Source organism: Aquarana catesbeiana, linkage group LG01, assembly GCF_042186555.1.
Source record: "Aquarana catesbeiana isolate 2022-GZ linkage group LG01, ASM4218655v1, whole genome shotgun sequence".
Lineage (NCBI taxonomy): Eukaryota > Metazoa > Chordata > Amphibia > Anura > Ranidae > Aquarana > Aquarana catesbeiana.
Genome location: NC_133324.1, coordinates 260,747,559 through 260,763,142, shown reverse-complemented (window position 1 = coordinate 260,763,142; position 15,584 = coordinate 260,747,559). Strand labels below are relative to the sequence as shown.

At 42.2% G+C, this 15,584-nt stretch overlaps 1 protein-coding gene across 1 annotated transcript in view; it reads right to left on the bottom strand.

Annotated features, from left to right (window-relative positions):
- PIWIL1 (piwi like RNA-mediated gene silencing 1) overlaps window positions 1-15,584 on the bottom strand; it is a 766,743-nt gene that overhangs the window by 76,478 nt on the left and 674,681 nt on the right. The window lies entirely within an intron of this gene.

The window sequence follows — 15,584 nt, the reverse complement described above, 5'->3', positions numbered from 1 at the left end:
TTAAAGTTGTAATTTTTTTCCCACAATTCTTTGAAAAATCAAGATTTTTTTTTTCTTTTTTTCACAAAAGTGTCATATTATCAGGTTATTTCTCACACACAGCATATGCATTGCACAAATTACACCACAAAATACATTCTATTACTCCTCCTGAATATGGTGATACCACGTATGAGACTTTTAAACATCGCCACATACAGAGGCCCAACATGTTCTAGGAGCATAAATTACACATCTAATGTCTTGACTACCTCTTACACTTTTGAAGGCCCTGGAGCACCAGGACAATGGAAATGCCCAAAAATGACCCCATTTTGGAAAGAAAACCCAACGTATAATCTATGAGGCATATTGAGTCTTTTGAACATGTCATTTTTTTCTACAAGTTTTTGGAAAAAGTGGAACGAAAATGAAAACGCATTTATTTTTTTTAACACAAAGTTGTCCATTTACAGTGGGGCAGAAAAGTATTTAGTCAGCCACCAATTGTGCAAGTTCTCCCACTTAAAAAGATGAGAGATGCCTGTAATTGTCATCATAGGTATACCTCAACTATGAGAGACAAAATGTGGAAACAAATCCAGACAATCAGTAGATAAATAAAATGGGGTGATGGCGCTCCCTATACTTGATTGGGCGAGTGAGTAAAAAAGAAATAGAATTAAATTGAAAATAATAAAAAAATAATACAGGCCAATGTGCTGGCTCCACAGCGGAGATGCCCCACCTATTTACAGGTTATGTGTATAACCAGGGGTGCTATTACATATATGATCCCCTTACAAGATGTATGATTATTATACTAGTGGTAGTGGTATTTTGTGAATACGCTCATCAGGTGTAAAAATATAACATAAATAAAGTCCCTAGGAGTACCAAACCAATATAACTCATATATATATATATATATATAAACTTATCAGTGTACAGTGCAATATACAGTGATGAATTGATAGTTTCCATACGTGAATTTAAACATTAATAACATCATAGATAATAACAACATGCCCATAAACCACCATACAATTGATCAGTTCAATAAATGGTATGCAGCTACCAGGTTAGAAAGTCCATGAGCATATTAGGTGAACTGTGTTCAAAAAATTATTAGTCCATAATTAGTGTATACAGATATCTTCAAAAAGGTGATAAGAGTTGTAAAAAACCGTGACTTGAGTGCTCTAAATATCCTTGGTGACTTAGTGCTCCCCCTCAAGGGTCCCCACTCACCAGATCAAGTCACCCCAAAAGGGGCACTACGCGTATGAATATGGCCTCCGTGATCCCCTTGTCGGCTTGGTCGTTGGGGTTCCAAGGATAATCCTCAGCATTCATAGGGGAGTAGAGCTTGGTCCGTCATGTACAAAAGAAAGAATAGTGGACTCCCATAGTGTAGTAAATGAGATAAAAATTTTATTGCTACATATAAAAAATCTTCCAATAAAAACCTACAGTCCAGCAGCAACTGGCTAGTAGTATTCCAGCAGAAAAGTACCAAAAATATATATATTTTGTACTCCCAGCTTTGGTATAGCTAAGCAATTGCTACAGCAAACAAATATAAAAAACAGCAGCCTGTGACGCTAGGTGGAAGTGAGACCGCTTGTTTGCACTCCACCTGCGTTCCACCGGCCCGATTCCGGAAATGACGTAGCGTGCGTGGCGCCGTCGTACACGTTTTGTCATAGACGTCCTCAGCGACAGTACCCGCACGCCACGCACCACGTCATTTAATAGGGAAGCAGCCATATCGGTCCCGCCCCTCATAGACGAAGGCACCTATCATGGTGAGCTGTAGGCGTAACAACACGCCTGATGTATCCCGGAATGTCCGCAATGGTTGTATAAGTACATTAAATAAATTTAATTAATGTGCAGCGTCCGACTTCATACTTATTTCCTAAGGGTATGAATGTATACAAATGGCAAACAGCTATTGTAGATCCTGAAGTCACACCAGAAGATGATATGGGGTTAGATGATAGCCCTGATATGTCCATGGAGATGGAACTGGAGGGACAGATGAATAACACCCCCCAACAAGCAATCAGAGCGAACATTGGATTCCCATACAGACAGCAACAAGACACACCATATAGACACATGACAAGACCCGGAAATAGAAATGCTAATTATCAGGACTAGCTCGGGTATAGAACTCCCCAGACGCCCAGGTATAATGTACCTATTAGAAATAGGTTCTCACCATTAAGGGATAATAGGCGGGTTCGATATGGGAGTAACCATGAAGACCCCCCCCTATACACACTATCGCAGCGATCCAAGACCTCCTAGGGATTTTCCCAAGCGATGGGCCAGAGACAGACCACCAGGGAGATGGAAGACTCGGCCTGCTTACAGGAACACCGGTTAGAGAGGAATGAATACGGACAGAAGAGAAACCCGAGGAGAACAATACAGGACCTTGGAAGAAGCGCACCAGCCACATATGGAACAGGGATACCCCAGGGAAGACCAGGACAGGAGCCACGTGAGAGAAATGGGATACGCACAAAGACCCGAAGAAAGAAGAAGACGATTAGAGGAAACAGAGGAGGGAAGAAGAAAACGAAGACGAGAACACTAGGAAAGGGTATTTTCAACCTCAGTGATGTCTTATTCACAGAATATGAAATGAAAATAGTGGATTTAGGACTCAAGTTTGCACCCGAGAAATCCCTGGATAAGTTCGAAACGTATATTGATTTAAAAAAATTTATGAGGAAATTGAACCTCAAGAAACATTTCTTTACAAATAAAGATACAAGAATCAGAAAGGAACCACTGTACGTGCATACCGGGTTGAAAAATAACTCTACCTTCAATCCCACAACATCAGGGAATCAATGTATGGGAGCCTTCCAAAAAATGGTTGAGGACGATCTAAGGAAACTGGATAAGCGCAGGAATCATAAAACAAAACATGTCTGGAAAACTATAAAAGCCTTGGGAGAAAGAAAAGAAGTGGTCTTCGACCCGCACATAAAGGGGGAGGATTGGTGATATTGAATAAGAGGGATTACGAGGAAGAAATGGAGAACTTGCTCCAGGTTGAGAACACCTACAAGAAACTCAATAAGAATCCTAAGCATACCTACGAGAAGAAATTGAAAGCTTATGTCAAAAAAGGGAAGGATATGGGTATTCTTAACAATAAAGAAGCGGAATATCTGGTCTCTAGTTTCACCAAAACCCCGGTTATCTACTATACACCCAAAATTCATAAGAGATTACATAAGCCACCTGGGAGACCCATCATTAGTGGCATTAACTCAGTGTTTTCCAGGTTGGGCGAATATTTAGAAAAATTCCTGAAACCATTGGTAAGAATGGGAAAATCATATCTACGAGACAGTGCCCAACTCCTAGAGGAACTACAACATATAAATGGGGCAAAGGATTGGCTATTAGCCACTATTGATGTGAACTCTTTGTATACAAGTATCGTACAACAAGACGGACTTCTGGGGGTAGAAAAAGCTCTTCATGAGCTAACCCCTATAAAACAAGAACAGATCGACTTCATACCTCATCCACAGTTGGCTATGTCATGTAACTATTTTTGGTACAATCAAGATTATTACGTCCAAACCAAAGGGGTCGCTATGGGCGCATGTTATGCCCCGAGTGTAGCGAATCTCCTTATGAATATGCGGGAAGAAGAATACATCTACGCTAAGGAAATTCCCCAGCTGAAGGTGTACCGTAGGTACATAGATGATTTAATCATACTCTGGGAAGGAACAGCTGAGACCTTTGAAAACTTCCTGCAGGATCAAAATACCAATAGGTATGGTCTAACCTTCACTGGAAAATGGGACAATCATAAGATTGAGTATCTTGATCTTGAAATCTTCAAGAGGGGTGATGGCCTATATACCAAAACCTTTTTTAATGCAACGGATAGAAACAGGTATATCCCGATTACCAGCTGCCATCACCCCCAGTGGAAAGGGAATATCCCTAAAGGCCAGCTTATAAGGCTGAGGAGAAATTGTGCCACAATTGAAGACTATTTACAACAAGCAGACATCCTGATTCAGCGATTCCAGGAGAAAGGATACAAGTTTAATATGTTACTTAAGATGAAGACTGACATAGCAAACATGGACCGGAAAAGTCCGTTCATAAAATCTAAAAAAGGGAAAAAATACAGACCTGGTTTTTGTCACAGGTTTCAACATCCAATACAAAGAGTTTGAACATATTCTAACCAAATACTGGCCAATTCTAAAAGAGGACAGAATCCTAGCAAATATATTACCCAATAAACCTAAGGTGGTGTATAGAAAGGCCCCCACCCTTAAAGATTATTTAGTGCATAATGCCATCAACCCTCCTAAGCCGATCCAAATATTTCCAGATATGAGGGGCTTTTACAAATGCCAAAAATGTTTACCTTGTAGGGTCAGTAAAAAGCAACCCCGTAAAAGGGAAACCTTTAAATCTAGGACGGATTACAAAGAATACCGTATCAGGAAACTCATCGCTTGTCAGAGCACTCTTGTGACCTACGTCTTTGAGTGCCCATGCCAATTACAATATGTGGGTAGAATCACTCGGCCCTTATATGTGCTTATACGTGAACACATTAAAAACATTAGGAAGGGGTTCCCTAAACACCATCTCTCCCGCCATTTTGATGCAGTACATAACCGGGACCCTACGGGGTTGATATTTTACGGGATTGACTGCATCAAGGACCATTGGCGAGGCGGCAATAAAACCACACTTGTGTCACAAAATGAAACTGCCTGGATATATAGGTTGGGGTCCCTTGCTCCAAGGGGCCTCAACCTAGATATTGATTTAAAGGGGTTGTAAAGGTAAAAATTTTTTCACCTTAATGCATTCTATGCATTAAGGTGAAAAAACTTTTGACAGTACCGCCGCCCCCAGCCCCCCCGTTTTACTTACCTGACGCCTCGAATCTTCGCTCCTCGTCCTCGTCAGCTTCATTGCAGCTCAGCCTGGTCGCTGATTGGCTGCAGTGGATGGATTGAAAGCAGCGCAGCCATTGGCTCGCGCTGCTGTCAATCACATCCGATGACGCGGCGCGCCGGGGGGCGGGGCCGAGTGATACAGCGAGCGGCTATAGCCGCCGGCTGTATCACGGGAGCGCGCCCGCAAGCACTCACCACCGTGCGAGGGAGCTCGCATGAAGGTGGTAAATGCTTGCGGGGAGGAGCTGAAACAGCCGCCGAGGGACCCCAGAAGACCAGGTTCGGGGCCACTCTGTGCAGAACGAGCTGCACAGTGAAGGTATGTATAACATGTTTGTTATTTTAAAAAAAAAAAAAAAACATCTTTACAACCCCTTTAAACTGTTTCATAGCTAACCCCTGAGGGTGATCTGGGTAGGCCTTTGGATTAAGCAGTTGGGCAGTTAGAGTATTGCCTCTACTGGTGACCCGGAACCCTGGCTCCATGCCAACTAATTTCTTCGGGACCTGTATGCAGGGTATGAGAGGTACATCAATGGGTATGGCTGTATACATCTAGATGTGTTTTATGACTTCTGGGACTTATGCGTATACTCCCCATGTAGTTTGGTTAGCTTCACAGTGGAGTTGTGTTATGGTTGGACCTTGGAAATGCACCCGTATGGCTTTTTTATCTGCCTTTTTTATTATCTGCACATCTGCATACAGTAATTGCATACCATGGCCCCCAGCGTGGGACTGTGGTTAATTAATTTTTTAGTGCTTTTTTGCCTCTTTATCCACACTAGATATTTATATCTATTTACACTAGATAATCACCTCTAGTCCTACTGTCTCTTCCCTTATATTAGATACATATCATCTTAAATATCCCTCACATCATTATAGATCTATCTAGAATTTAACAATTTTCGCTAGTGATGGCCCACATTGTGTATTTAGAACTCTGTATGATTCTTAAACCTAGTGTGATGAAGCTAGCATATTCTGAGAGGGAGAATAGAAATGGCCCATAGGGGGAGCCCTGTGTGAGTTGTAGACTATGGATACTGGGTTCTACACATAGGGTCCATGGATAAATTGGTAATGCTGAATATTGGGATCATTATTCGTTATTATTGCTAATGTTTTGCCATGATGTATAAGTGATCCAAACCCTTAGGAAATAAGCCATGAAGTCGGACGCTGCACATTAATTACATTTATTTAATTTACTTATACAACCATTGCGGATACTCCGGGATACATCAGGCGTGTTGTTCCACCTACAGCTCACCATGATAGTTGCCTTCGTCTATGAGGGGTGGGACCGATATGGCTGCTTCCCTATTAAATGACGTGTTGCGTGGCGTGCAGGTACCGTCGCTGAGGACGTCTATGATGAAACGCGTACGACGGCGCCACGCACGCTACGTCATTTCTGGAATCGGGCCGGTGGAACGCAGGTGGAGTGCAAACAAGCGGTCTCACTTCCACCTAGCGTCACAGGCTGCTGTTTTTTATATTTGTTTGGTGTAGCAATTTCTTAGCTATACCAAAGCTGGGAGTACAATATATATATATTTTTGGTACTTTTCTTCTGGAATACTACTAGCCAGTTGCTGCTGGACTGTAGGTTTTTATTGGAAGTTTTTTTATATGTAGCAATAAAATTTTTATCTCATTTACTACACTATGGGAGTCCACTATTCTTTCTTTTGTACATGACGGACCAAGCTCTACTCCCCAATGAATGCTGAGGATTATCCTTGGAACACCAACGACCAAGCCGACAAGGAGATCACGGAGGCCATATTCATACGCGTAGTGCCCCTTTTGGGGTGACTTGATCTGGTGAGTGGGGACCCCTGAGGGGGAGCACTAAGTCACCAAGGATATTTAGAGCACTCAAGTCACGGTTTTTGACAACTCTTATCATCTTTTTGAAGATATCTGTATACACTAATTATGGACTAATAATTTTTTGAACACAGTTCACCTAATATGCTCATGGTCTTTCTAACCTGGTAGCTGCATACCATTTATTGAACTGGTCAATTGTATGGTGGTTTATGGGCATATTGTTATTATCTATGATGGTATTAATGTTTAAATTCACGTATGGAAACTATCAATTCATCATTGTATATTGCACTGTACACTGATAAGTTTATATATATATGAGTTATATTGGTTTGGTACTCATAGGGACTTTATGTTATATTTTTACACCTGATGAGGGTATTCACAAAATACCACTACCACTAGTATAATAATCATACACCTTGTAAGGGGATCATATATGTAATAGCACCCCTGGTTATACACATAACCTGTAAATAGGTGGGGCTTCTCCGCTGTGGAGCCAGCACATTGGCCTGTATTATTTTTTTTATTATTTTCAATTTAATTCTATTTCTTTTTTACTCACTCGCCCAATCAAGTATAGGGAGCGCCATCACCCCATTTTATTTATCTACTCATTTCAGAAGCACCTTCTAGGGAGCTTCTTCAGGGGGGCTGCATACCTACATATTGTCTTAAGCGCAGTCATTACACTGTATACAAATCCAGACAATCACATTGTCAGATTTTTGAAAGAATTTATTTGCAAATTATGGTGGAAAATAAGTATTTTGTCAATATCGTGGAGCCCCAGATCAAGGGAGATTATCAGTGGTCTTGTATGTCTTCCATTTTCTAATTATTGCTCCCACAGTTGATTTCTTCACACCAAGCTGCTTGCCTATTGCAGATTCAGTCTTCCCAGCCTGGTGCAGGTCTACAAATTTGTTTTTGGTGTCCTTCGACAGCTCTGATCTTCACCATAGTGGAGTATGGAGTGTGACTGTTTGAGGTTGTGGACAGGTGTCACTTATACTGATAACAAGTTCAAACAGGTGCCATTAATACAGGTAATGCGTGGAGGACAGAGGAGCCTCTTAAAGAAGAAGATACAGGTCTGTGAGAGCCAGAAATCTTGCTTGTTTGTAGATGACCAAATACTTATCTTCCACCATAATTTGCCAATAAATTCTTTCAAAAATCAGACAATGTGATTGTCTGGATTTGCTTCCACATTTTGTCTCTCATAGTTGAGGTATACCTATGATGACAATTACAGGCCTCTCTCATCTTTTTAAGTGGGAGAACTTGCACAATTGGTGACTAACTAAATACTTTTTTGCCCCAATTTTTCTAACAAATAGCATGTACATACCAAAAATTACACCCCAAAATAGATTCTCCTACTCCTCCTGAGTACGGCAATACCACATGTGTGGGACTTATACACAGCCTGGTCACATACAGAGGCCCAACATGCAGGGAGCACCATCAGGCGTTCTAGGGGCATACATTTCAAATCTAATTTGACTACCTATTACACTTTGAGGCACTGTAGTGGCATGGATGCGAACCGATGTAACATGGATAAGCCGTGGATGGGGATGGCTAAGCATGGTTGAGTCATGAATGTGGATGGTTGGGTATGGCTGAGTATGGATGGGATGGCTGGGTGGGTATGGCTGAGTATGGATGGATGGATGAGTATTGCTGAGGATGGATAAGTATGGATGGATGAGTATTGGTGGCTGAGCATGGATGGATGGATGAGTAATGCTGAGGATGGATGAGTATTGCTGAGTATGGATGGATGAGTATTGCTGAGCATGGATGAGTATTGCTGAGTATGGATGGATGCATGAGTATGGATGGATGAGTATTGCCGAGTATGGATGAATGAGTATTGCTGAGCATGGATGAGTATTGCTGAGTACGGATGAGTATTGCTGAGTATGGATGAGTATTTCTGAGCATGGATGGGATGGGATGGATGGATGAGTATTTCTGAGCATGGATGGATGGATGAGTATTTCTGAGCATGGATGGGATGGGATGAATGGATAAGTGTTGGAATGGGCACAGATAAGCGCTGTGGGCAGTACACATCCAGCCCACATCACTTGATCTCTCCCCTCTCACTGTACCAATAGGTACGTGGAGGGGAGAGAGGCACCGGACGTGACGTCGGTTTGTTTACAAGTGATCCTATTGGTACATGGCTGCCCGAGGAAATGCCATGTTCACTGGCCAGGAGGTACAGAAGGCTGAAGAAGGTGGTCATCAGGGATACGTGCCCCATATGGGTGTACCCGTGCATCCTCTGGTTTAAGGATAAGTTCACCCTTCGTAACATGTGACACCCTTATTCAGGGTGTAACATGATTCCAACAGACCGGCCCCTGCACCTCCCCGATCTGACAGCTAGAAGGGTTCTTCGGCTCCCGAGCGGGGCCAAATGTCCTGTGAATGGAAAACTACAAGGTCTGACATCCTTTGGGGCTATCGTCTTGTAGTTTTCAGTGAACTACCATGGCGCAGTGGAGCGCCGTGGTAGTTCACTCTCTCTTCTTGTCAGATTGTATCGGCTTAGCTGTATGGGCAAGCAGATACGCATGGTACCAGCGATCGATCTACTGATCGCTGGTGCAATGCTTTACAGGCTCCAGAAAATAATTATAAATGCTAATTTTTTTTACCTGCAAAAAGATATGCATTTATTATTTTTTTCTAAAAAGTGGACTTATTCTTTAGGCCCCTCTCACACTGGGGCAGTTTGCAGGCGTTATTGCGCTAAAAATACCGCCTGCAAACCCCCAGCCTCCGCTGTTTGTTCAGTGTGAAAGCTCGAGGGCTTTCACACTGAAGCAGTGCGCTGGCAGGAGAAGAAAAAAATCTCCTGCAAGCCGCATCTTTGGAGCGGTGTATTCACCGCTCCTGCCCATTGAAATCAATGGGACAGCGTGGCTATACCGCAGCTATAGCCGAACTATACGAGTGGTTTTAACCCTTTTTCGGCCGCCGGGGGTGGGGGGGGGGGGGGGGGGGTGGGGTGGTTGTGTTGGGTTAAAACCGCACCGCTAGCGGCCGAATGTCGCGGTAAAACAGCGCTAAAAATAGCGCTGTTTTACCGCCGACGCCCCAGTGTGAAAGCAGCCTTAATCACCGAAACATTTGGCTGCCTAAAGACCAGAGTACTTTTTACAATTTGGCACTGCACTGCTTTAACCGGTAATTGCGCGGTCATGCAATGTTGTACCCAAACGAAATTTGCGTTGTTTTTTTTTTCCACAAAGAGAGCATTCTTTTGATGATATTTGATTGCCTCTGTGATTTTTATTTTTTGCGATATAAACAGAGAAATTAAGAAAAAAAATGATATTTTCTACTTTTTGTTATAAGAAAAATCCAATAAACTCAATTTTAGGCCAAAATGTATTCAGCAACATTTCTTTGGTAAAAAAAATGTCAATAAGCCTATATTTATTGGTTTGCGCAAAAGTTATAGCGTCTACAAACTAGGGTACATTTTGTGGAATTTACACAGCTTTTAGCTTATGACTGCCTATCTCATTTCTTGAAGTGCTAAAATGGCAGGGTAGTACAACCCCCCCCCCCCCCCCCCCAAAATGATCCCATTTTGGAAAGTAGACACCCCAAGGAAATTGCTGAGAGGCATGTTGAGCCCATTGAATATTTAATTTTAAAAATTTTTGTCCCAAGTGATTGAATGACAAAAAAAAAAATAAAAATAAAAATGTTTACAAAAAGTTGTCACTAAATGATCTACTGCTCACACATGCCATGGTTATATGTGGAATTATACCCCAAAATGCATTCTGCTGCTTCTCCTGAGTACGGAAATACCACACCCCAAAATACATTGCTTCTCCTGAGTACGGGGATACCACATGTATAGGACTTTGTGGGAGCCTAGCCGCGTACGGGGCCCCGAAAACCAAGCACCGCCTTCAGGATTTCTAAGGGCGTAAATTTTTGAATTCACTCCACACTACCTATCACAGTTTTGAAGGCCATAAAATGCCAAGATGGCACAACCCCCCCCAAATGACCCCATTTTGGAAAGTAGACACCCCAAGCTATTTGATGAGAGACATGTTGATTCCATGGAATATTTTATATTTTTCCACAAGTTGCGGGAAAATTACAAACTTTTTTTTGCACAAAGTTGTCACTAAATGATATATTGCTCAAACATGCCATGGGCATATGTGGAATTACACCCCAAAATACATTCTGCTGCTTCTCCTGAGTACAGGGATACCACATGTGTGGGACTTTTTGGGAGCCTAGCTGCGTACGGGGCCCCGAAAACCAATCAACGCCTTCAGGATTTTTAAGGGCGTAAATTTTAATTTCACTCCTCACTACCTATCATAGTTTCGAAGGCCATGAAATGCCGAGAGAGCACAACCCCCCCCCCCAAATGACCCCATTTTGGAAAATAGACACCACAAGCTATTTGCTGAGAGGCATGGTGAGTATTTTGCAGCTCTGATTTGTTTTTGAAAATGAGGAAAGAAAAGAAAAATGTATTTCTTTTCTCAAAACTTTGTGACAAAAAGCGAGGTCTGCAAAATACTTACCATACCTCTCAGCAAATAGCTTGGGGTGTCTACTTTCCAAAATGGGGTCACTTGGGACGCTTTTGTGCCATCTGGGCATTCCATGGCCTCCGAAACTGTGATAGGCAGTGAGGAGTGAAATCAAAAATTTACACCCTTAGAAAGCCTGAAGGCGGTGATTGGTTTTCGAAGTCCCGTACGCGGCTAGGCTCCCAAAAAGTCTCAAACATGTGGTATCCCCATACTCAGGAGAAGCAACAAAATGTATTTTGGGGTTTAATTCCACATATGCCCATGGCATGCTTGAGCAATATATCATTTAGTGACAACCTTGTGCAAAAAAAAAAAAAAAAAAAAAAAGAAGTGTCTTTTTCCTGCAACTTGAGTCAAAATATAAAATATTTAATGGAATCGACATGCCTCTCAGCAAATAGCTTGGGGTGTCTACTTTCCAAAATGGGGTCATTTGGGGGGGGTTTGAACTGTCCTGGCATTTTATGCACAACATTTAGAAGCTTATGGCACACATCACCCACTCTTCTAACCACTTGAAGACAAAGCCCTTTCTGACACTTTCTGTTTACATGAAAAAATAATTTTTTCTTGCAAGAAAATTACTTTGAATACCCAAACATTATATATTTTTTTAAAGCAAAGGCCCTACAGATTAAAATGCTGGGTGTGTCAATTTTTTTTTTTTTCACAGTATTTGCGCAGTGATTTTTCAAACGCATTTTTTGGGGAAAAAAACATGCTTTTTTTAATTTTAATGCACTAAAACACATTAGATTGCCCAAATGTTTGATGAAATAAAAAAGATGATCTTAGGCCGAGTACATGGATACCAAACATGACATACTTTAACCCTTTCATGACTAAGCCTATTTTTGAAATTTGGTGTTTACAAGTTAAAATCCGTATTTTTTGCTAGAAAATGACTTAGAACCCCCAAACATTATATATATTTTTTTTAGCAGAGAATCTAGAGAATAAAATGGCGATTGTTGCAATATTTTTTATCACACGGTATTTGTGCAGCGGTGTTTTAAACGCAAATTTTTGTAAAAGTGACACTTTCATGAATTTTAAAAAATCCAAACAGTAAAGTTACCCCAATTTTTTTGTATAATGTGAAAGATGATGTTACGCCGAGTAAATAGATACCAAACATGTCACCCTTTATAATTGCACGCACTCGTGGAATGGCGACGAACTACGGTACGTTTGAATTTCCATAGGCGACGATTTAAAACATTTTTACGGTTACCAGGTTTGAGCTACAGAGGAGGTCTAGGGCTAGAATTATTGCTCTCGCTCTGATGATCGCGGCGATACCTCACATGTGTGGTTTGAACACCGTTTACATATGCGGGCGCGACTGCGTTTTCTTCGCTGCGCGAGCTCGCAGGGACAGGGGCACTTTAAAAATTTTTTTTTTTTAATTTAATTTATTTATTTTTGTACTTTACAAATTGTGTTTAAATTTTTTTTTTTTAACTTTTATTGCTGTCACAAACAATGTAAACATCCCTTGTGACAGTAATATGTGGTGACAGGTACTCTTTATGGAGGGATGGGGGGTCTAAAAGACCCCCCAATCCCTCCTTTACACTACAAAGTATTCAGATCGTCGAAAACGGCGATTATGAATACTATGTACTTTTTAAAATTCGGCGCCATTGGCAGCCGAGTAAACGGGAAGTGACGTCATGACGTCGCTTCCCCGGTATAACAGCGGGACGTCGTCCCCTCCCGCTCCTCCGGTATAACAGCCGAGCGGCTTTTAGCCGCATCGGGTGTTATACTCGGGTAGCCGATCGCCCGCTGAAAACAACGGTACCGGGATGATGCCTGCAGCTGCGGGCATCATCCCGGTATAACCCCGGAAATTCGAGTACGCATATGTGCGTTCGGTCGGCGGGAAGGGGTTAAAATTGCAGTGGCAACAAACTACATACATTTTTAAAAGCCTTTACAGGTTACCACTTTAGATTTACAGATGAGGTCTACTGCCCTCGATCTGACTTTCGCGGTGATACCTTACATGCATGGTGCAATTGCTGTTTACATTTGACGCCAGACCAACGCTTGCGTTCACCTTTGCGCGAGAGCAGGGGGGGACAGGGGTGCTTTTTTTTTTTTTCTTCATTATTTTTTTGCTTTTGTATCTTATTTTTAAACTGTTCCTTTAATTTTTTTTTTAAATCATTTTTATTGTTATGTCAGGGAATGTCCCCTATGATGGCAATAGGTAGTGACAGGTACTCTTTTTTTTGAAAAAAATGGGGTCTTTTAGACCCTAGATCTCTCCTCTGCCCTCAAAGCATCTGACCACACCAAGATCAGTGTGATAAAATGCTTTCCCAATGGCGCTATTTACATCCTGCGAAATCTAAGTCATGAAATGCTCGTTGCTTCCGGTTTTTTAGGCCATAGAGATGATTGGAGCCATTCTGGTCTGTGATCAGCTCTATGGTCAGCTGGCGGAATCACCGGCTGCATTCTCAGGTTCCCTGTTGGGACAGGAGAGCCAGAGAAAAACATGGAAGACGGTGGGGGGGGGGACATTCCCTCCCACTGCTTGTAAAAGCAGTCTAGAGGCCAATTAGCTGCTAGGATTGCTTTTACATGAAAGCCGACCACTGGCTGAAAAGAATGATACCAAGATGATACCTAAACCTGCAGGCTTCATTCTGGTATAACCACTCAAAGTCCAGCAACATACCAGTACGTTGCTGGTCCTTGTTGGGCATATATTGTAATCTTTTTTTTTCATGCAGCCTGTGGGCTGAACGAGAAAAAGAGATTGATTGGTGGGTATACCCACCATTAGAATACCTCCTTTCATCCACCCACTTCTAATGATGGGCATACATGCACCATTTATATATGCCGAAGCATGGGGGCATCCGCCCCAAAAGTTAGGAGCAAATCGCTCCTCCGCCCCCATGCTTCGGCATAAATCATCTCCGCTGGAGTCACGGCTTTATATATCGTGGGAGCAAACGCTGTTGCTGTCAAGATAAATAAATCCACGCTGCAGCTGAATGGCGTACCTGAAACAAAAAAATGGTTAACAATAAAACACAGTAAACAGTAAAGTATAAAAAATTGCATACCTGAAAAGCAAACATGATAAAACATAATAACAATAAAACATTGCAGAATAGAATACAGTAAAAAAAGAGCAGAACTATAGAGAGAGAATAGAGAGAGAGAGAACAATAAAACGACAACTATTTTTGTTTTTTTTATTTTATATATATTTTTTTTACACTTTTTTTTGTAACTTTTATAACTGTAACCAGTTCCAGGTTCGGGTTTCTAAAAATGCGATGGCATCTTGGGAGACCCTGTGAAAGTGTGCCTAGTCTGTGCAATGCTGTACCCTACGCTAATACTCAACTAGTGTATGGTAGCGTTAAAAATATTCACCAATGCAAAGAGCAGGATTGTCAGGACAGGAGGGACAATAATAGCGGGTGTCACGCCTATATCCGCGCTTGCTGCAGACACGTCATCTTTTTTGGGGGGGGTTTGTTGGGTAGGGGTACTCGGAAGGACATAAAGAAAATGCCTCTCATGCAGCCGACTGCATTTGGTTGGGGATGTGAATGGGGGAAGTACGGGTGCTGCAGAAGTGGTGGGTTCCCAATTAGGGTTGGCGAATGCAGCAGGAAGGGCATTATGGGCCTGTGTTTGTCTTCTTCTTGGTGGCAGCGGGACACTACTTGTGCTTGCCACCTCACCAGCTTGAACTGCACTTATGGGACTCGCCACATCACCAAGTGTTACTGCAGTGCTGGTTTGACTACGACCGGGGTGTACTAGGCCGCTGGTGCTTGCCAGTTCACCAAAATGCTACCAAAAAACTGTTATGCCCTGTACACACGGTTGGACATTGATCAGACATTCCGACAACAAAATCCATGGATTTTTTCCGATGGATGTTGGCTCGAACTTGTCTTGCATACACACGGTCACACAAAGTTGTTGGAAAATCTGATCGTTCTGAACGTGGTGATGTCAAACTTTGTGTGTTGATCACTGGTGAAAGGGTTAACTAGGGGGCAATCAAGGGGTTAAAACCTTTATTAGGCAGTATAGTATTGGGGGTTCCTGACGCTATAAAACGCAGACGGAGTACCTGACCAGGTACGTGATTTTGCCTGCCCGTGCCATTCTGCCGCAGTATATCTGCGTTAGGCGGTCGGCAAGTGCTTAATCATCTCTA